General features: G+C 44.2%; 1 long non-coding RNA gene across 1 annotated transcript; it reads right to left on the bottom strand.

Moving 5' to 3' along the window:
* Positions 1 to 11286: 11286 nt before the first annotated feature.
* LOC138657682 (uncharacterized) lies at positions 11287 to 22270 on the bottom strand. Its single transcript, XR_011317135.1, has 2 exons — positions 22168 to 22270; positions 11287 to 11493 (listed from the first exon to the last, which is right to left on the bottom strand). It is a non-coding gene; the product is annotated as an uncharacterized lncRNA (long non-coding RNA).
* Positions 22271 to 24082: the final 1812 nt, after the last annotated feature.

The following is a 24082-nucleotide window of genomic DNA, read 5'->3' as shown; positions in this document are numbered from 1 at the left end:
TTTACCTTCATTGGCTGAGAAATGGCGCTTTTCGCGTCATTGAAACGCGACTTTGGCGCGAAAGTCGCGTACCGCATGGCCGACCCCGCACAGGGGTCGGATCGGGTTTCATGAAACCCGACTTTGCCAAAAGTCGGCGACTTTTGAAAATGAACGACCCGTTTCGCTCAACCCTATTAGGCACCTATAGCCCTCCAACCAGCAAGCACAATACAATTATAAATTGCAATTTTAAACTTTTTGCTTTTATAAAAGCATCATCAAATGGTAGTTTTCCTTTAGGCTATGTGCACACGTTCAGGATTTCTTGCAGATATTTCCTGAGCAAAACCGGACATTTTCTGCAAGAAATCCAAATGCATTTTTTTCCTGTTTTTGATGCATTTTTGACGTGTTTTTTGTGCGTTTTTGACGCGTTTTTTCCAGAGTTCCCAATCTATTAAATAGCGGGAAAAACGCAAAAAATCTGCAAAATAAATGAACATGCTGCGTTTTTTACCGCGATGCGTTTTTTTTTTTCGGAAGAAAAAACGCAGCATGTGCACAAAAATTTTGGAATGCATTGTAAATGATGGGATGCATAATGTATGCGTTTTTTATACGTTTTTATAGCGAAAAAACGCCAAAAAATCTGCAACGTGTGCACACAGCCTAATAGTTTGTATTCATTCCTTCCCCTGGAAAAACAGCAACAATTTTGTAAAAGAGGAAATGAAAATATGAAATCTAAATTTTACCAGCTGAAGGTGAAAGTTAAGAATGGGAATTCGGTAGAACATAATTAAGTTTCCATATCTGTAAACATCAGTTAGTTTAAAAGAGATCTCTAAACACAACAGTGAACAGTGAAGTGAACATAACCTTACAACGCAAAAGCTTTACATAATTATCCAGCTTGGATACAGATGAGTCTTTCCTTACCTAGCCTGTTGGCTTTGCATACTGTATCTACATATCCTGAAATGTGTAATTTTTCAAATCAATAAACTGATACACTATGCTGATATACGGTAATATCTTTGTGCTTCATATTACTATGTATGGCCACCCAGTTGTTGTGATGTTGATTATCGCCTGTCAAGGCTTTTGCTAAATTGTAAGAATATTGTATTGAATGAGTTTTATAAATCCTTACTTAAAGGGAACCCACGGCAGGCAGATCATGACTGTATGCTTGCAGTCAAGTCTAATTTTCGCTCAAATGCTCCAGCATTCTAAAGGCAGAAAACTTCAAGATTGGAAGATGGCTGAATTGGTTCCGATATTTAAGAAAGGTAAAAAGGTGTATCCAGGTAACTACCATCGAGTAAGTTTGACAGCAGCGGGAAAGCAAAATTTTTTAAGTCATTCTAAAAGATGACCTGCAGAAAAACATATTGCAGGGTACTCAATGTCAGGTGGCAGCTGCAAAAGCAAACAAGATTTTATTGTGTATTAAAAGAGAGATAAAATCCATTGATTCAAAGTTTTGTGCTCCGCATTTTAAAAAGGAATTGGGAAGTTAGAGTCTTCTCAAATGCACACAACTAGATTATTACATAGAACGGAAGGACTCTCCTATCATGAGAGGTTGGAAAAGTTGGGCTTGTTTAGCTTAGAAAAAATCCACATCAGATGAGATCACATGTTATACACCTGTCCCAGGTATCTTCCTTCCCCTAAGTCTACTGTCCTCTGTTGAGCTCCACATTGGATTTTGCAAGTTGCCTAGCAAGGATAATGGCACCATCTCTGGAGTGCCAACTAGGGCCGTGAGGAACTTGGTACTGGGTCCAGCGGTACTTAAAGGTCACAGTGGCAGTGACCCGGTCTGTGGCCCTGGGCATCCAATAAAAGGGGATGTGAATGGGGAATAAAGTTCATGAAAGTCATTTGTTCGTGAAGCCACCTGTGGTATTCGGCCAGAGATGGCAGACGCTGCTTAAAGGGGTCCTCTGGGGATGATGGTATGATGGTATTGCAGCAGAGATGACATGGTTCCCCACAGGTAGAACTTAGTCCCCAGGGCTCCCAGGGAAGTTGGTAAGGATTATAGCTGGTGAAGTGCAGGAATGAATTAGAGGACACAAGTTTGCAGTCTCACTACCTTTTACTGGTAGTATGCAGCCACAGTCTAGGGTACGGATCACAGGTGACTGGTAGATTACCAGAGGATGAGTGCCTGGAACATCTGAATGCGTTTCAAACACGTGTAGTGTTCTTATTTCTCAGTGAGAGGAACTACACGTGTTCGAAACGCATTCAGTTGTTCCAGGCACTCTTCCTCTGGTAATCTACCAGTATTTTTTAAACTAACAAATAAAGACTTTTTTCATTTTATCTCTGGATATCTTTTTCTCTCTTGTACAAGTCCCTTGCTGCCTAAGGCTTCACACAAGGTCCTCTCTTTCTCTCTCTGTCCTATTAGTAGGACAATATCCATATGGCAGGCAACTCGAGCCTTTTTACAGGTGTCCCTACTTGCGGCAACTCCGGGCTCTATATGCTGCTGTGCCTTCGGATGTAATGTGGACAGGCAACTTGAAATCTCCTGCCCGCCGGTTTCTGCTGTGGGGCATACAGTTACCCCCATAACCTCAGAATTCTGGCTTCCGTTTACTTGCGCCGATTCTGAAGTGAGCCCTCTCGCAACTCCACTCCCAGTATATTTCCTCTCCTTTGCCTCTTCTCTCCTCGCAGTCTCTCACAGGCTGCTCTGTCCCTCTCTTCTCTTTCCAGGAGCTGCAGAACCATGTGTCTGCATGGCCCCAGCTTTTCACTTCTCACTCCTTACTCCTCTCTGATAGACTGACTCTAACTCCTCCCCAAAATATATAGGGAAGCCATCCACAAACTGGATGAGAGCTCCCCCTTCTGGCCTGGAGTCAGAACAGTGTTGTGTGTACATGCTACCTGTTAAAGGGATCTTTCTAGTTTCCAAGCATGTCATCACCCTCCCCATAAGGAAGGCAATACCACTGTGACAACCGAACTCCTGGGGTGTCACATCTCCCTAAGCTTATTTAAGGCCCATTAAGACACGAACTTGTGCCTTCATTAAGACATACACTTGTGTCTTGGGATTAAGACTCTTGAATCCTGTGTTTGGTGTGTTTCACCATCAGTGCTTGTTATGCTTAAGCTAGCATTCATTCCTGCTGGATTCCATTTCATAAGTTCTACTGCTCCTGAGATTTCTGAGTGTGCCAGCTTCTCGATGCCCATAACCCAGGGTCGGTATACTCTCAGAGCTGAGGCTTAGAGGATCATGACCATGGATTCCAAAGGTGCAGCAACCACAAATCTGTTGACATGGAATACGGACAATCTGCCTAGACTGGTTAGGCAACTTGCTTTTAGTCAACGGGAGCGTCTCCAGGCAATGCAGGATTTCTCAGCCCACATGGATACACTGTGTTGGCTTTTGAAGTTTTGCCACCAGATTCTCAACACCTGTCACAACCTATTTATTGTTGTGAATTCTGTTGTCGAACTCCCTCCTGTGGTCATGAATGGTACTTCGGCGAGTTCTGTCCATGGACTCCCTCTGGTGGCTGTGAGTGGAGCTGCTGCTTCTGAGGTTCCTTCCACAGGTGACGTAGTTTATTCTTTGGCTGGCTGCTCTATTTAACTCCACTCAGATCGTTACTCCATGCCAGCTGTCAATGTTCTTGTACTGGTTCAGTTCGCTCTTGGATCTTTCTGGTGACCTGTCTACTCCAGCAGAAGCTAAGTCCCTGCTAGTTAATTATTTGCTCATTGTTTCCTTGTCCAGCTTGCTATCATGATTTTGTCTCGCTAGCTGGAAGCTCTGGGATGCAGAGTGGCACTTCCGCACCGTGAGTCGGTGCGGAGGTCTTTTTGCACACTCTGCATGGTCTTTTTGTAGTTTTTTTGTGCTGATCGCAAAGATACCTTTCCTATCCTCAGTCTGTTTAGTAAGTCTGGCCTCCCTTTGCTGAAACCTGTTTCATTTCTGTGTTTGTGACTTTCATCTTAACTCACAGTCAATATATGTGGGGGGCTGCCTTTTCCTTTGGGGAATTTCTCTGAGGCAAGGTAGGCTTTATTTTCTGTCTCTAGGGCTAGTTAGCTCTTAGGCTGTGAAGAGGTGTCTAGGCCGAGTTAGGTACGCTTCACGGCTATTTCTAGTTGTGTGATAGGATTAGGGGTTGCGGTCAGCAGAGCTCCCACTTCCCAGAGCTTGTCCTGTGTGAGTTTAACCATCAGGTCGTTCCGGGTGCTCCTAACCACCAGGTCCATAGCAATTTATGACCTGGGACATTCTGCTTGAGGAACTTCTCCACATTTGCCCACTACTACCAGTTTTGATGGAATAGAGACATTAAGGTCAGCTAGGGCCATGTGAACTAATGAACTGTACACTTTCAGTTAAGATACCAGCAATTTTTTTCCTCTTTGTCCAAAGTGGCCTACATTTTTTCTTTGCTGTTTGGAGACACCTTTGTTGGGCTGCAGCATTGTGGGCGCATGATGACCTTATGATGCATTCCTTACCATCTTTCCTGTCTGTCTTCCGTAAAATAAACTGGATCTTGTCCACTCTACTGCTGATTCCATACTATGGCTCAGACAAAGAACTACCTCTGTGGTGCATTGTGCCATCCAGCTTTGTACCTTGTCGGATGAATTAACCTGGAACAATGGTGCCTTCCTGGCTGTTTTTTATGCTGAATTATCCTGTCGAATCAAAGATGAAGATTTTCCTTACACCCTCGATTACTTACACCTGAGTAGACTGAGCCTCCTATTGTAATGGTATTTACCCACCTGAATGCAGAAATGTATTGCAATTTTTAAAATCTATGTTTGTATTGTTCTTTATTGAAATGGTCATGTTGCATTGAAGATTTTTTTTTCATTTTATTTTTGCAAGTAACACTGTGAATAATTAATAAATTGTCATTAGACATCTATAAAGAGTTCAGTTGTACCCAAGATGTGTTTCTTCTCTCTGAATATTATCTTTTATGAATATTAGCAGCTCCACAGGTAAAGTTTTTTACACTGGGTGAAAGGTTTAGTACACAGAAAAAATATTGCTTTGGGCTGAGTATAAAATTGACTTAGCTATTTAAACAATGACAAACTTCACATTTTATTCTTTCCTGTATCAAAAACCCATAGAGATCATGAAACCCACAGAGCAGGGTGTCTGAGAAAATGAATTGCTGACACTTCCGATCATTCATTATCTATAGGTATGGTGGATTACACTCTCTGAGGTTTGTTATTACTTTTTCCATTAAATTAAAAATGTCAACTTTTATCAATTCTTTCATACTTTTCACGGGGACTTTAATGTGACTTACAGCAAAGAAAAAACGTATCTCAGCAAAGTTTATTATTTGATGCAAGTATCTTGCACACTAGGGATACAGAACAATCTATTTGAGTATTTAACGCTTATATTATAGAAGCAGTGCTCTCATGTAGTTACAAAGCATTTATTTTACTAGATTCGTGTCCCTATATTATGCAACATATAGCGCTTTGTAAAATGTTGGAACTTTGTGAAAAAATGATAAATTAAATAATAAGAAGGATTTTATCTACATAGTTACATCGGTTGAAAAAAGACCTAGGTCCATCAAGTTCAACCTTTCTCCACCAATTGTACATCTTGTCACTAAATTATACATAACCCACAATATTATGTGTATTGAGGAAATCATTCAGCCCTTTTTTAAAAACGGTTAGTGTCTGTCATTACTACCTCTTGTGGTCGGGCATTCCACAGTCTGACTCCTATAACTGTAAAGAACTCTTTCCTTATTTAACTGCTGGAATCGCCTTTCTTTCAACCGTAAAGAGTTCCCCCATGGTCCATAGCATGGTCTTTGGAAGGAATAAATCATGTGCTAGTCTTTGGTATTTACCACACATATAATTATACATCTTTTTCTAAGCTAAATAAGTGCATCCTTTCCAACATCTCATCATATGAGGCCTTCCATCCCTTGTAATAATCTACCGTAGTTGCCTGCCTTTGAACTGATTCTAACTTCTGAACATCCTTTCTAAAATGTGATTTATAAAAAGGTAACAATACATTGGGGTCACAAGGTTTTATCTCTCTTTTTATACACCATAAAATCTTGTTTTCTTTTGCAACTGCTGCTTAATGTTGAGTACTGCTGCTCATCAAGTGGTGATCAAGTCCTTCTCCTGTTCTGTGGTCGCGAGTATGCTCCCATTTAATGTATATGCAGCAATAGAATTGCTCCGTCTGAGGTGCATTACTTTACATTTATCTACATTAAATCTCATTTTCCAAGTGTTTGCCCATTTCGACATCTTATCCAGATCATTTTGCAATATTGTAATGTCAAGGTCATATTTTAGTATCCTGCGTAGTTTGGTGGCGTCAGCAAGACACTTTACTCTCAATCCCATCCACTAGGTAATTACTGAAGACGCTAAAAGTATCGGTCCTACAGGGGCAGACACTGACAGCTTGGGGCTCCTGTGCAATAAATGTACATGGCTCCCATCCTTTTATTGCGGCAAAGCTATAGCACCATCGCTTACATATCGGATTATTAATAACACCGCCTGTTTTTAATACATACCGTCCTCTCCTGTTAGATATACCGTTAGGTCCATACATATTTGGACAGAGACAACATTTTTTTAATTTTGGTTATAGACATTACCACAATGAATTTTAAACAAAACAAATCAGATGCAGTTGAAGTTCAGACTTTCAGCTTTCATTTGAGGGTATCCACATTAAAATTCGATGAAGGGTTTAGAAGTTTCAGCTCCTTAACATGTGCCACCCTGTTTTTAAATGGACCAAAAGTAATTGGACAATTGACTCCAAGACTATTTCATGGACAGGTGTGGGCAATCCCTTCGTTATGTCATTCTCAATTAAGCAGATAAAAGGCCTGGAGTTGATTTGAGGTGTGGTGCTTGCATTTGGAAGGTTTTGCTGTGAAGTAAACATGCTGTCAAAGGAGCTCTCCATTCATGTAAAACAAGCCATCCTTTAGCAGCGAAAACAGAAAAAACCCATCCGAGAAATTGCTACAATATTAGGAGTGGCAAAATCTACAGTTTGGTACATCCTGAGAAAGAAAGAAAGCACTGGTGAACTCATTAATGCCAAATGACCTGGGCGCCCACGGAAGACAACAGTGGTGGATAATTGCAGAATAATCTCCATGTTGAACAGAAACCCCTTCACAACAGCCAACCAAGTGAACAACACTCTCCAGGAGGTTGGCGTATCAATATACAAATCTATCATAAAGAGAAGACTGCATGAAAGTAAATACAGAGGGTTCACTGCACGATGCAAGCCACTCATAAGCATCAAGAATAAAAAGGCTAGACTGGACTTTGCTAAAAAAACATCTAAAAAAGCCAGCAGAGTTCTGGAAGATTATTCTTTGGACCGATAAAACAAAGATCAACCTCTACCAGAATGATGGAAAGAGAAAAGTATGGCGAAGGCGTGGTCCAGCTCATGATCCAAAGCATACCACATCATCTGTAAAACACGGCGATGGCAGTGTGATGGCTTGGACATGCATGGCTGCCAGTGGCACTGGGTCACTAGTGTTTATTGATGATGTGACACAGGACAGAAGCAGCCAAATGAATTCTGAGGTATTCAGAGCCATACTGTGTGCTCAGATGCAGCCAAACTGATTGGTCGTCGTTTCATACTACAGACGGACATGACCCAAAACATAAAGTCAAAACAACCCAGGAGTTTATTAAAGCAAAGAAGTGGAATATTCTTGAATGGCCAAGTCAGTCACCTGATCTCAACCCAATTGAGCATGCATTTTACTTATTAAAGACTAAACATCAGACAGAAAGGCCCACAAACAAACAGCAACTGAAAACCACCGCAGTGAAGGCCTGGCAGAGCATCAAAAAGGAGGAAACACAGCGTCTGGTGATGTCCATGAGTTCAAGACTTCAGGCAGTCATTGCCAACAAAAGGTTTTCAACCAAGTACTAAAAATGAACATTTTATTTAAAATTATTGAATCTGTCCAATTACTTTTGATCCCTTTAAAAACAGGGTGGCACATGTTAAGGAGCTGAAACTCCTAAACACTTCATCCAATTTTAATGTGGATACCCTCAAATGAAAGCTGAAAGTCTAAACTTCAACTGCATCTGAATGGTTTTGTTTAAAATTCATTGTGGTAATGTCTATAACCAAAATTAGAAAAATTTTGTCTCTGTCCAAATATATATGGACCTAACTGTATAATGCTATGAAGGCTGATGGAGCATGGGAAAGCTTCTTTTCTAATGGAGGAGTCTCATGGGCTGGACTTCTGGTCATCGGATGATCATTTTATATTGTAAAAAGGGATGACTATGTAATAAAAGAGGGAGCTGTGAATAAGAAAAATAACAAGAATACGCTATATAAGTAACAGCACTGTACATAACAGCAGAGGACACTATATAATAAGGAATGGCACCATTTATAACTAGAGAAGATGGTACATAATAAGAGACGGTGTTATATATAACAAGATGGTGGCCAGATTCTAACGCATCGGGTATTCTAGAATATGCGTGTCCACGTAGTATATTGCACAGCCCACGTAGTATATTGCCCAGCCACATAGTATATTGCAAACCATGTAGTATATTGCCAAGTGACGTAGTATATTGCCCAGCCATGTAGTATATTGCCCAGTTATGTAGTATATTGCCCAGCCACGTAGTATATTGCCCAGCCACGTAGTATATTGCCCAGCCACGTAGTATATTGCCAAGTGACGTAGTATATTGCCCAGCCATGTAGTATATTGCCCAGTTATGTAGTATATTGCCCAGCCACGTAGTATATTGCCCAGCCACGTAGTATATTGCCCAGTCACGTGGTATATTGCCCAGTCACGTAGTATATTGCTCAGCCACGTAGTATATTGCCCAGGGACATAGTATATTGCCCAGTCACATAGTATATTGCCCAGTCACGCAGTATATTGCCCTGTCAAAGTAGTATATTGCCCAGCCACGTAGTATATTGCCCAGCCACGTAGTATATTGCCCAGCCACATAGTATATTGCCCAGTGACGTAGTATATTGCCCAGCCACATAGTGTATTGCCTAGTTACGTAGTATACAGCACAGAGCCACGTAGTATATTGCACAGCGACGTAGTATACAGCACAGAGCATGTAGTATATTGCCCAGCCACTTATATCACAGGTTAAAAAATAAAAATAAACATACTCAACTTCCGAGGGAGCCCTTGTAGTCATGTCTCCTGTGTGCGGTGCACTCGGCTGCTTCCGGTCCCAGGGTTGGTAGCGCAGGACCCGTGATGATGTCACGGTCACATGACTGTGACGTCATGGCAGGTTCTTCTGGCGCAGGTGCGCAGGACCTGTGATGAGGTCGCGGTCACATGACCGTGACGTCATGGCAGGTCCTTGTCGCATACCATCCTTGCCACCGGAACCTGCCGCTTGCATGGAACGGTTACCAGAGCGTCGCGAGGAGCGGGAAAGGCGGCGGAAGGTGAGTATATAATGATTTTTTATTTTTTTTATTTTTAACGTTAGATCCTTTTACTATTGACGCTGCATAGGCAGCATCAATAGTAAAAAGTTGGGGACACACAGGGTTAATAGCGGCGGCAACGGAGTGAGTTACCCACGGCATAACGTGGTCCATTACCGCTGGCATTAACCCTGTGTGAGCGGTGACTGCGGGGAGTATGGAGCGGGCGCAGGGCACTGACTGAAGGGGAGTAGGGAGGGACTAATCGGACTGTGGCCGTCACTGATTGGTCGCGGCAGCCATGACAGGCAGCTGGCGAGACCAATCAGCGACTTTAGTTCCATTACAGACAGAGGCCGCGACCAATGAATATCCATGACAGAAAGACAGAAGGACAGACAGACAGAAAGACGGAAGTGACCCTTTGTTATGGACTGGCGGAACGCACCAAGTATAGATGATATGAAACTAGGTGCGTTCGCAGTCCGAGGTCCACCGTGCAGGTAAAAACCCTGCTGCTAGTAAGACGGACTATATGGCGGTACTATAAGTATACACGCACGGGTTAACTTCACCCTGCGTGAAGGAAGCGATCCTGTTGAGTCACAGGACCGCGATACCGCACATAGAGCGCGAGCAAGAAGTCAGCGAACACAACCCCAACTCAGGATTGAAGTCCAATTAGACCACTTGCTGGCACAACACCGCAACTGGGTGTGTAAGGAAACTAATAAATAGTGTAGAAAGGCACGAGAGTGCATGCGGTGCCGCACTGACGGACGCCACTAACCACCCAGGCTTGGGTAAGGAAAGCGCAGAGGAAGCGCACGGCGCCGTACTGGCGGACACAGCAACTGGACGCTGTGATGTGTGTTACGTGCAGATGGCTAGTCGGGTGCTAGATAGCTACCATCATCCGCGAGCAGTCAGCAACACTAGGGAGGGATACTTAGGAGCTTTCATCCATCGACATACATCCATCTACACACACACATTATATCAAGACAATACTAGCGCATGGCCGTGCGGTCATGCGCAGTTTATATAGTTGCAGCACAGGAAGCAGCTCCAAAAGTTTTGCCCTTTCAGGACCTGCCAAGAGGACCAATGGGATGTGCTGCAGTACCTGAGCATGTGACCCTCGATCTCCAACGGGAGATCTTGCCCTGGGCATGCTCAGTGTGTACAAATAAGGACTTAGTCCCAGAGAAGCCCGCTCGCCGCAGATCAGTGCAGGGTACAACAGGAGAGCCAGAAAAGGCAGCAGTAACCCTTTGCACAGAATCAGTCCCAGCGAGATGCTGGGAGCGACGCCTCCGCTGAGCAGAGCCCACTGCGGCCGAAGCAGAATGGGAGACCGCAGCAGACACGGATCGAGATTCCCCCTGTGCAGCAGAGGAAACTCGACTCCTAACACCCTTAGACAAGTATGTAGTAGATAAAAGAGGAAACTATGTAACTAAGGAAGGCACTATTCATAATACGTGATTACACAATATACTAAGGGACTGTGATATACATGATAAGTGAGTACAGTATATACTAAGGGAATGTGCCATATATAATAAGGCTACATTCCTGTATCCATGTGCAGTGTCAGTGGGCTGTGCACTTTTAAAGATGCATTGAGCGTGTCATATTATGATCCTCAAAATCAGATCAGAAGAGGACATTCTCTGACCCTCACAGTTCTCATTGTCAGATCCGTGATTTTCATATATATGTTAATGGACCTATAAAACTCTACAAATCCATCTGATAAAAGAAATCTGAAAGCAAATGAACATTTGACACAAATGTGAGAATGTTGCCTATGAGATTTTATAAATAGCATTATCACTCCATGTCACACACTGCAGATACAGAATAATATTTACATCCAGGAACTTATCGCTAATGTCTCTTCGGATTAGAATCATCTTCTGTTGTTTCTTCTCCATCTAGTCAGACCTTCATGTCAACATCTCCCAGTTAGAACTCATCTTGTCATAATGATCTGCACAGCCCTAAAAATAACAAGGTCACAAATATTGTATACATACATGTTGCTCCTGTGCCCCTGATTACAGATATGTACCCCACCATTAACATAACATTGGCCATGCACTAAATCAAAATATAAAATGCTTAGCAACAATGTACCCCCATTGACTATAATCTCTGCCACCCAAAAAATATAAACTATTCAGTCTGTGACTCTCCCCAATTACCGTATATACTCGAGTATAAGCCGACCCGAGTATAAGCCGACCCCCCTAATTTTGCCACAAAAAACTGGGAAAACTTATTGACTCGAGTATAAGCCTAGGGTGGAAATGCAGCAACTACCGGTGAATTTCAAAAATAAAAATAGATCATTATTTCCCCATAGCTGTGCCATATAGTGCTCTACACCATTCATATTTCCCCATAGCTGTGCCCCATATAGTGCTCTGCACCGTTCACTGTGCCCCCTAGCTGTGCCATATACAGTGCTCTGCACCGTTCACTGTGCCCCATAGCTGTGCCATATACAGTGCTCTGCACCGTTCACTGTGCCCCCTAGCTGTGCCATATACGGTGCTCTGCACCGTTCACTGTGCCACCTAGCTGTGCCTTATACGGTGCTCCGCACCGTTCACTGTGCCCCCTAGCTGTGCCATATAGTGCTCTGCACCGTTCATTGTGCCCCCTAGCTGTGCCTTATACGGTGCTCTGCACCGTTCATTGTGCCCCCTAGCTGTGCCTTATACGGTGCTCTGCACCGTTCATTGTGCCCCCTAGCTGTGCCTTATACGGTGCTCTGCACCGTTCATTGTGCCCCCTAGCTGTGCCTTATACGGTGCTCTGCACCGTTCATTGTGCCCCCTAGCTGTGCCTTATACGGTGCTCTGCACCGTTCATTGTGCCCCATAGATGCTCCACATTAATCTGTGCTGCCGCTGCTACTGCTGCAATAAAAAAAAAACCACATACTCACCTCCCTTGATTGCAGCTCCCGGCGTCTCGTTCCGGCGCCTCCATCTTCCCGGCGTCTCTGCTCTGACTGATCAGGCAGAGGGCGCCGCGCACACTATATGCGTCATCGCGCCCTCTGCCTGATCAGTCAGAGCGCAGACGCCGGGAAGATGGATCGGCGCCCGGCGGCTGGAACGAGGACAGGTGAATATAACATACTCACCTAGTCCTGGCGATCCTCGCGCTGTCCCCTCCTGTCTTCGGCGCTGCAGCTTCTTTCTCTATCAGCGGTCACCGGCACCGCTGATTAGAGAAATGAATAAGCGGCTCCGCCCCTATGGGAGGTGGAGCCGCTTATTCATTTCTGTAATGAGCGGTCCCACGTGACCGCTGAAGAGAGGAAGAAGCTGCAGCGCCGAAGCCCGTGGGACGGCAGGGACAGCGCGAGGATCGCTGGGACTAGGTAAGTATACCCCAGCGCCCTCACCCCCTCACCCGCCGACCCCACCGCTACCGTGACTCGAGTATAAGCCGAGGGGGGCACTTTCAGCCCTAAAATTTGGGCTGAAAATCTCGGCTTATACTCGAGTATATACGGTAACTATAATGTTTTGTGCACATGGAAAATATGCAAGATTTTACAGTACAAGCAAACTGATGGAGGTCCTTGCAATCTCATGCACATGCTACTTAGATTTGCAGCTAATTAAAATCTGCATAATGTCAATTCTTGCATAGTGTTTCACTCATAATAATAATTGGTGAAAAATACGTAACAAAAGCATGAAAAAAAGTGATGAAAAAAATGTATTTTACGTAACTTTCCAACTGCCATCACATTAGGATATGCAGAGGAGTTTTCTCTTGCAAATACTGAATGTGTGCACATAGCCTTAGTTGCAGTTAGTCGTTGTCCTGTGTTACCATTATTCACTATAAGTACTTGATTGCATCATAATCTCCACGCAGTGATCCAGATTTGGCATAGGTGGTTTTCCTTTTTGGATGCTGCCCTTCCCGTGGTTGTTCCTTCCCGACGACAGACCTGGCAATTTATTGCTTGCGTCTGGAAACACATGATGGTGTCTCTGCGGCTTTTCCACATGCATTTGCATATTTCCCATAAGGGATGAGGGCAGTGTTCTGGATCACTGCGTTGAGAAACACGTGATGGTGTCTCCGCGGTGTTGGATGTTGTTATCTCCCCGAGGTCATTCATCCTTATGTTTATGCAAAAAAGAAAAAAAAAAAAGAGCATGAACCGCACATCCCAAAATCATACGTTGATCTAAAGCCGCTAGGCAAAAATTAACATAACTGAATATGAGGTTTTCAGTTTAACATTCTGATCAGACTGTATGAAGCCCACTGCCCCTTCACGGCAAACCTCGTAGTGGGTCCTATCGCCCTAAGGGAGCGGAGCCGTGCGGCGCCCACCGCCACAGCGGCCATGCACCAGCAGGGCGGACGGCCTGTTGCCCCACAGCACCCATGCTGCAAGACTGAGTCCCCAAGACTCCAGACCGCGCCTTATGTTTATAGTCCTTTTACTAGGCACTGCTTCTAATAGCCAGTTTCCTACTCCACACTGATGAGGGGCAAATACCCCGAAACAGCTGTCTGTGGATGGATACCATGTTTGGCATAAGTGGTTTTCCTTTTTGGATGCTGCCCTTCCCGTGGTTGTTCCTTCCCGGTGAAAGACCTGGCTATATATTGCTTGCGTTGAGAAACACGTGATGGTGTCTCCGCGGCTGTTCTACAAGCATTTGCATATTTCCCATAAGGAATGGGGGCAGTGTTCTGGATCACTGCGTTGAGAAACACGTGATGGTGTCTCCGCGGTGATGGATGTTTTGATCTCCCCGAGGTCATTCATCCTTATGTTTATAGTCCTTTTACTAGGCACTGCTCCTAATAGCCAGTTTCCTACTCAACACTGATGAGTGGCAAATACACCGAAACAGCTGTCTGTGGATGGATACCATGTTTTGGCATAGGTGGTTTTCCTTTTTGGATGCTGCCCTTCCCGTGGTTGTTCCTTCCCGGTGAAAGACTGGCGGTGTAGCTTGCTTCATGGGTGGGGTACACTGCTGAGTAGCACTAAATTCTACTAGGCCCAAAAGGATTTCCTGGGCTAGATGCCATTAAAAAATAGTACTTAGGTAAACAGTCGGTGTAGCTTGCTTCATGGGTGGGATACGCTGCTGAGTAGCACCAAATTCTACTAGGCCAAAAAGGATTTCCTGGGCTAGATGCCGTTAAAAAATAGTAGTTAGGTAAACAGGTGGTGTAGCTTGCTTCATGGGTGGGGTACGCTTCTGAGTAGCACTAAATTCTACTAGGCCCAAAAGGATTCCCTGTGCTAGATGCCATTACAAAATAGTAGTTAGGTAAACAGGCGGTGTAGCTTGCTTCATGGGTGGGGTACACTGCTGAGTAGCACTAAATTCTACTAGGCCCAAAAGGATTTCCTGTGCTAGATGCCATTACAAAATAGTAGTTAGGTAAACAGGCGGTGTAGCTTGCTTCATGGGTGGGGTACGCTGCTGAGTTGCACCAAATTCTACTAGGCCCAAAAGGATTTCCTGGGCTAGATGCCACTACAAAATAGTAGTTAGGTAAACAGGCGGTGTAGCTTGCTTCATGGGTGGGGTACACTGCTGAGTAGCACTAAATTCTACTAGGTCCAAAAGGATTTCCTGTGCTAGATGCCGTTACAAAATAGTACTTTGGTAAACAGGCAGCGTAGCTTGCTTCATGGGTGGGGTATGCTGCTGAGTAGCACCAAATTCTGCTAGGCCCAAAAGGATTTCCTGGGCCAAATGCCGCTACAAAATAGTAGTTAGGTAAAAAGGCAGTGTAGCTTGCTTCATGGGTGGGGTACGCTGCTGAGTAGCACCAAATTCTACTAGGCCCAAAAGGATTTCCTGGGCCAGATGCCGTTAAAAGTATTATTTAGGTAAACAGGCGGTGGGTGGCTGTGCTACTCTGCTGACTAGCAGACACTGAAGCTTTGGAGCAGACCTCTGAATCCCAGGCCATAGTATGAGTAAACAACTCTGCAGACGACCCCACCCACCTGAAATTGATGATGACAATGTCATGTAAAACTCAGCAAGGGGACTAAATAAAGAGCCCCCCTTTTTTTCCCAAATTTCAGCCACAGACACCACTTAAGTGGCATCAATTTCGCCAGAGTTTTTTAAAACAGTTGGTGAGGGGATTTTCAAAAATCATCAAGCTTTTAGTCTCCCCAAGATTGCATAGGGGTAGAAAAGTCCTTGCGGATCCAGGATTTGTTCATCTTGATGAACGTTAGTCTGTCTACATTGTCACTGGACAGCCATGTGCGCTTATCTGTCAGCACACCACCAGCAGCGCTGAACACACGTTCAGAGAGAACGCTGGCTGCAGGGCACGACAAGATCTCCAAGGCGTGATTGGCGAGCTCAGGCCATTGTTCAAGATTGGAAACCCAAAATGAGCCAGGGTCCAGTTCCACAGTCATGGCATCGATGTTAACTTGGAGATACTTTTGTACCATCCTCTCTAGGCGTTGGCTGTGCATCAGACTTCTTGTCTCTTGTGGCCTTGCAAAGGATGGTCTAAAAAAAATCTTGAAACGATTGGAAAAAATTGCTGTTACCACCAGATACGATGTTACTGTTACGGTTTGAGTGATGACTCAATAGTCCCACGGTTGGCAAGTTAGAACTCAGAGATTCACTTCGTGCACCACTGGTGTTTTGTGGAAAAGCAGATGTTAGATTCTGTAACAGTCTCTGCTGATACTCCTGCATGCGTGAATCCCTTTCTATGGCAGGAATTATTTTGCCAAATTTGCTTTTGTACCGGGGATCTAAGAGTGTGGCAACCCAGTAGTCGGCATTACTTCGAATTCTGACAATCCGAGGGTCATGTTGCAGGTAGTGCAGCAAGAAGGCACTCATGTGTCTTGTGCATCCAGGAGGACCAAGTCCTTGTTGTCTTGGTGGTGGCGAAGGTGAGAATCATGCTTCCTTCATCTGCTCTCTCCCCCCAACTTCGTGCAACAGAAATTTGATCAAGGTCTCCCTCATCTGATGAGTCTTCCATGCCCAGCGCCAGTTCGTCCTCCACTTCTTCCTTGCCTCCTGCACCTTCCTCAACAGTTTGCCTGCTACCATGCGCCCTCGGTAATCCCTCTCCCCCAGCTACCAATGCCAGCCGCCTTGGTGCTGCCAACCTTCTTGACCTTGGAGATATGATCCCTTCCGCATACAACTCCTCCTGTTCCTCCTCCTCCTCCTCTTGTTCCACCACCTGACTCCAAACACTCTTGGGCTCCCTCTTGTGGTTTCTAGTGGTATGGCTGCTCCTTGGAGTTAGCTGTCATCAGCTGCCTCCACTTATCGTCTCTTCTGCTCGTCTATTTAAGTCTGGCTCTATCTTCAGCCAGTGCCACTTGTAAATGGTTCCTGGTTGGATTCACATCTCTTTGGAGTTCCCTGTTATCCTGACCAGTTCAGCTAAGCTAAGTTTTTGCTTGCCCTTTTCTGTCCATAGATTGTGGACTTATCCATTCTGTGCTTTCTATGTTTGTCCAGCTTATCAGTGTGAATTAATTCTGTCTTGCTGGAATCTCTGGGAGGCAGATTTGCCCTCCACACCTTTAGTCAGGTGTGGAGATTTTTTGTAAACTCTGCGTGGATTTTTGTAGTGTTTTATACTGACCACACAGTATTCCATCCTGTCCTATCTATTTAGTTAGACTGGCCTCCTGTGCTCATCCTGGTTTCATTCTGTGTATGTCTTTTCCCTCTCCACTCACAGTCATTATTTGTGGGGGGCTAATCTATCCTTTGGGGATTTTCTCTGAGGCAAGATAGCTTTCCTGCTTCTATCTTTAGGGGTAGTTAGCTCTTAGGCTGTGACGAGATGCCTAGGGAGAGTTAGGAGCATTCCACGGCTACTTCTAGTGTTGTGTTGAGCTTAGGGATTGCGGTCAGTACAGTTACCACTTCCTTCAGAGCTCGTTCCATGTTGCTCCTAGTCCACCGTATCATAACAAGGTGCAGAGAAGAGCAACCAAGGTTATTAGAGGACTGGGGGGTCTGCAATACCAAGATAGGTTATTACACTTGGGGCTATTTAGTTTGGAAAAACGAAGACTAAGGGGTGATCTTATTCTTCGGGAAGGAATTTTTTTCCCCAATGTGGAGCTTACTCTTTGCCACATGGGTTTTTTTTGCCTTCCTCTGGATCAACATGTTAGGGCATGTTAGGTTAGGCTATGCGTTGAACTAGATGGACTTAAAGTCTTCCTTTAACCTTAATAAATAATGGATTAGATGCAGTGAAAATTGAGATACACAGGCGGTGTAGTTAGTTTCACAGGCGGGCTACTGTACTGACGTGCAGACACTGCTCCTAGGCCCAAAACTATTAACTGGATTAGATGCAGTGAAAATACAGATACACAGGCGGTGTAGTTAGTTTCACAGGCGGGCTACTCTGCTGACGTGCAGACACTTCTCCTAGGCCCTAAACTATTAACTGGATTAGATGCAGTGAAAGTAGAGATACACAGGCGGTGTAGCTAGCTTCACAGGCGGGCTACTCAGACAAACACTTGCACAGCACTGGCACAGACCTGCCTGGCAAACAGTGCTATGAACTGCTGTAACCTACCCTGAAAAGGGCTGATATTACAACTAGTCCTGACTCCTCCCGACTACCTAAACCTATCTCTCTGACAATTCGCTCCAAAAATGCACTCTTAGTCTGTATAGTACCCACAGCAGCAGCGGTGCCGTCTAACACTAAGATTATCATAGTTTGGTTGTATATTATTGTATATATATATGCGGTGCCATGTGGATTTTTTTGGTCATATATGTATGTTGTATATTGCATTATGAACAGGCCCATTGAGGGAGTTCTCTCTCTTTTTCTGTACTGGTTTTAACTGTTTTTAGCAATTTTTACCAATAAAGTTTGTTCTTTTATCATATATCATATTGGCGGTGTGCAGATTATGTAGTGGCCTCTTTTTCTCTTTTTTGGATGGTTATTTATCAGCCACTTCTCTGCACCCCCTTTAAGTTTATTAGTTACCATTAAGTGGTGCGCCAGCACTATCGCTTTACTGGTCTAACACTAAGCTGCAGCAGTGAGGAAATAGTGGCGACGGGGCAAATAGCTGGTTCTTATAGGGCAAGGAGGACATGTCACATACACAGCCACTGACACATGCCCTTGCTTGTGTGCATCACATGCACATTGCTGTGTGTGTGCGCACTGCTGATAGGCTGAGAGACTGCACCGCCCCACTGTAAATGCGGGAAAGAAAAAAAAATTGAGATCGGCGTTATTTCAGCGCAGATCTATCCCACGCCCCCCACCCCCGCCCACTATACACTGAAACAGTCTATTAACAATGATAAACAGTTTTAATGTGCAAATCAAGCTAGGCTTTTGGTGAACGAACAGTTATCGAACAGAAACTCGAACAGCTGAATTTTAAGCAAATTGTTCGGGTTCGACGAACGACTCGAACACCGCCCAAAAGAGCTCAAATTTGAAATTGGTGAACAGTTCGACTCGAACACCGCTCATTTCTAGTTACCACAGCTCAGTGTCCTCTTCCCCACCCTCATCATTTTTCTCCCCACCACAACTCAGTGTCCTCTCCACCACCTTCATCTTTGTTTTCCTCCACCACCCCATCAGTGTTATCCCCCAAAACACCTTAGTGTCCTCTCCTCCACCCCTAATCATTGTTCTCTCGACCACACCTCAGTGTCCTTTCTACCATCCCCATCAGAGGACAGAGGGCGGAGACCTGCAGCTATGCTGCCATTTTCTTTAGTAGGCAGCAAAGCTGCAAGGATCACTCCCTGCCTGCCACATATGATGAGAGCAATCTAGCCATGAGTCCCCCCGAGCTCCGAGAAACAGGCCAGATTGCTCTCATTATTAGCTGCCTTGGACCTCCAGGTCCCCATGCAACTGCACCTGCTGCATCGGCAGTATGTCTGCCCCTGGGTGCTAGCACAGATCACTGCGGTACCCCTCTGCTGACTATATCCCATTTAGAGAACGCACCATTTACAATGACGCTTTGTTTCCTGATATTTAGCAAATTCCTTACTCATCTGCATATAGTTTCCCCTAGTCTCTGCTTTTGCAGCTTCAGTATAAGGCTGTTAAGTGATATAGCATGAAATGCCTTTGCAAAATCCAGATAAATCACATCAGCTGCACTGCCAACATCCAGATTTCATAGAAACTCAACATGTTTGACATGACTTATTCTTCATGAATCTGTGTTGGTTGTCAGTTATTATTTCATTCTCTGCAGGTCATCTCTTATAATGCCCTCAAAAACTTTGCACAATACTGATGTCAGATTTATTTGATGGTGGTTGCCTGGATCCATCTGCTTACCTGTCTGCACCATATGAGCCATCCTCCAATCCTGTGGCACCAACCCTATTACAAGAGAGTCTAAGAATATGAGATACAGCGGTCTGTCCATTACTGAGCACAATTCCCTCAATATCCGTGGATGAATGCCATCGGCGCTGGGGGATTTGTCAAGGCTGAAAATTTTATATTAGTTATCCAATAACACTGTAAATTTGTGTACTGCATTTAAAGGGGCAGCACGGTATTTTATATGGTCAGCACATGGTTAGCACAGTTGTTTTTCAGTCTTGGGGTCCTCGGTTCAGATTCCACCAAGGACTACATTTGAAAGGAGTTTGTATGTTCTCCCATGTTTGCTTGGGTTTATTTCAGGTACTCCGGTTTCCTCCCACACTCCAAAGACATATTGATAGGGAATTTAGATTGTGAGCCCCATTGGGGACAGCGATGATAACGTCTTTGAAGAGTTGTGGAATATGATGGCGCTATATAAGCAAAGCATAATAAAAAATAATAATAATAAGCTGATTTTCCAGTTGACTACCATTAAAGACTTATCCTTTCCATGGACCGTCAAAATCAGATGCGTAAGGAATTGACTTTCGTCTCCTTATAATCTACAGTTAGAAGTTACCATGGTGTTTGCGGCAGCAACGCTGCACCGCCGGCGATAGGAGCGCTGGTGGCTTAGGGCGGGAGCCCCAGTGGAGCAAGGGAGGATGAATTGCCCACTGGACCGGCAGTGGACAGAGGTGAGTCGGCAGGCAGGGGAGGAGGGACTGGTAGTCCAAGAGAGGGGGCAGTGGGAGATGTGGAGATGCTGCCCATGTGACCCTGGGAAAGGATAGGAGGACGGAGTCCCAGGGGAGAGGATAAGAGAGGACAGAGCCCCAGGGGACGATGGGGAGGCCTGAAAGGAGGCTAGGGGGTCACGAGAGGGCACAGGAAGGTGAGCACCTAGGCCAGACATAAGGGATCGTAACCATTTCTCACCTTCCTGTGCTGCTCTCTGCTGCAGGGCCTCAATCATGGCTTCGGACATGGTTGTCAGGAGATCTGGGACAAATGCTTCCAGGGGGTCAGCTGGGGAGAAAGAGGAGGTACTGACCCCGGCAACTGAATTTAACCCTCGTGGGGGTGGCGGAACGCCTTTTCCCCTATCTTCCCGTTGGTCAGCTGGTCGTCCCAATTATGGCATCACCTGGGGGAGTAGTGAGAGGGGAAAATTGGCATTGTATGTTGTTTCCTACTAGCTTTTCCATAGGGGCTCCGCAGTCCGAGGCCTATTCCCTATGCGGTACCGTGCCTGCTAGGAGAGTGATGTATCCTCTTTATTTTGCACACCCACAGAGAAGAGAAAATTTGAGACAATATTAATGGTTTGCATTCTGGTATGACCCAAAATAGGATCAATATATACTTAGCACACTCCGGTGGGTCTGATGCAAAAAGGGTGCTTAATATGATACATACAGTAGTCACAAACATTTCGGTCTGCAAGGACCTTCATCAGTGTGCTAGAGAAAATAATAATAAAAGTGCATAGACATAAACAAACGAAAAAACTAAATAAAGTATATACAGGTGCATACGTACATATGGTCATACATGATATTGGTATAACAATCCAATATACCAGCAACAAAATCAGCTCATAAAAACCGTACATTAAATAAATCATACAGAGGAGCCAGCGAAGTGGACCAGAGTATAGGTGAGGTTAATACATAAAGTGGAGAAAAGGAGGGGAGGACACGTACCTATAGATAAGCAAGGTAGGGCATACGTAGTTTAACCCTTAAAAGAATATTTTGCATCTGGGGTAAAAACATATAAAAAAAACTAGTAAGTGCGTAGTAGTGGAGATACCGGATCGCAGTGGTGAATTAAAAAAAAAGAAAAAATTACCTACCAATAAATAAGATAAACAGAAGATCTTGTTAAGATGGTGGGCCAGAAAATGCCCAGTCTGAAGAAAGATAGGTGTTCCTCAGCATAACCTACATAAACATACTTTTTTTATGATGATTCCACACATTTTCATCCACAGGACATTGTATTTTCCCTCTTTTAACTTTCATTCCATTACAATCGTTTCATTCTTTACTCCTATGTGCTTGTCAATATGTTAATATGTAGATACTAATTCTTTATTTCTTATTCACAGAGCCGTTTATACTGAATCCTCTTCTCTTGTGACACTGCCTCACTCTAGACAACCCACCACCACAGTGAGTCGCAGTGTCTCACCCCTCCTGGAACACACATCTGCTATCCCTAACTAGTGGAACGCATGCTAGCGATGCACAGACTCACTTTGTGATACTCACGCGTCACTTCCGGTCTGCCGCTTCCAGTCTCACAACACGGCTTCAGCGCACTCACTCCTCTTCAAATACTAGGGCTCACAGACACGAGCACTTCATTCTCGGATACCGCGTCTCTTTCTCACCTCTTAGCCTCCCCTGGCTTGGTAAGTCATACACCTCTGTGTCTGTACAGATCGTTACCAGTACCTTTATTCTCCTCTTTTCTTTCTTTTTTTGCTGAACAAGCATGCATACAGTATATCTTTCTGTATTTGCTCCACTGTTTTATGTGCCTACTGTTGGTATGATGATGCCACAATAAAGGATTTTGTTGCACGGGATGGTATGCGCCAATACGCTTTCTTTTCTATGGACATACAGATTCTTTTTCTTGGGAAGTGGCACCCGTAATCCCTGGTGTGTGTGCAGCTTCATCAACCCAAGGTCATACAGCTGTGCCTTCGTCCTGCTTCTCTTCTATGGGATGTCATCCCTGGGCCTACAGAAAGCCCCCATTTCTGCCATGTAGGCACTCCTATGAATCCCTAAAAAGTAATACCGGAAAAAGTAAAAAAAAGCATATGAAAAGAAATACAAATTTGAATTGAAGATGTTAAAAAGTAAAAATAATCATATTCTGTGTTGCTGTGTCGATACAAATCAGATCAATCAAAATATAAGCTTGTTTAGTCTGCATGAGAAATGCCTACATTTTTATTCACCATTACAATAAAATTAATAAAAAAAAGTTGCAAATTTTGTATAGACATAATTATACTGTCCTAAAAAATTACACTGCCAGGGTATTTTTATCATATAATGAACATCATAAAAACAAAAATCATTCATAACAAATTGGCAGAATTTTTTTTTTTTTTTTAAATTTAACCCTTCTTGGAATATTATCAAAATTTTACAGTATATTGTAAATGGTGTCATTAAAAACTACAGCTCCTGCAAAAAAAAAAAAGCATGACTTTATTGATGGAGAAATAAAATACTATGGCTTTTTAAAGAAGTGGTGCAATGAAAGTATAAAAACAAAAATTGGGTCTCACTCTATGCAGCATGAGATGCTGCTTTTTTTCTCAACATCATTCATTCATACATTGTAGCTCTGCTGAGGGCTCTTTATTGCAAGTATTTTAGGGTTGCCTTAAGGTACCGTCACACTCAGCGACGCTGCAGCGATATAGACAACGAGCCGACCTAAACTAGATCGCTGGAACGTCGCTGTTTAGGTCTCTGTAGAGATGTCAAACACAGCAACTCCAGAACGATGCAGGAACGATCCAGTGACGTAACGGCGACTCACTTCTCGTTCTCGCTGGTTGTTAGCTCCATGTCAAACAGCCGGAGTGTACCGATCCGACACACATCTAGGGGCCCTATGCTCATTGCTGGCGTTGTTGCTTTTGATGTCAAACATGACGATACACGCCGACCTGGCGATGAAATAAAGTTCTGGACTTCTAGCTCCGACCAGCGATGGCAGAGCGGGATCCAGATCGCTGCTCCGTGTCAAACACAACGAGATCGCTATCCAGATCGCTGCAACGTCACGGATTGTTGTCGTTCTCTTTGCAAAGTTGTTGAGTGTGATGGTACCTTTAGGCTTTCTGACTTTTGAAAAGGAATACGGTATGTCTTTATTAGAATCAATACATTTACTACATATCAGCTCACACAGAAGATTTTCATCAAGTGTAACTACCCCACCTATAATCCAAGTATTTAAAGGATATGTTACTCTATCAACCTTCTATAACACATATAATTGATAGCTAGTGTCATTGGTTCGCTTTCAAATAAAGTGCTGTAGAAGAGTGATTGGAGCCGGTATGTGGTATCTGTGTGTGTATTGGTACTAATAAAGACAAAAACTACTGGATGCTGGTGCTACGTCATCAGTGTGCTACGAATTTAATGCTCTGCA

Source organism: Ranitomeya imitator, chromosome 1 (assembly GCF_032444005.1).
Source record: "Ranitomeya imitator isolate aRanImi1 chromosome 1, aRanImi1.pri, whole genome shotgun sequence".
In the NCBI taxonomy this organism is placed as follows: Eukaryota; Metazoa; Chordata; class Amphibia; order Anura; family Dendrobatidae; genus Ranitomeya; species Ranitomeya imitator.
Note: the sequence above shows the minus strand (reverse complement) of the source record. Positions and strands in the feature narration are given on the sequence as shown.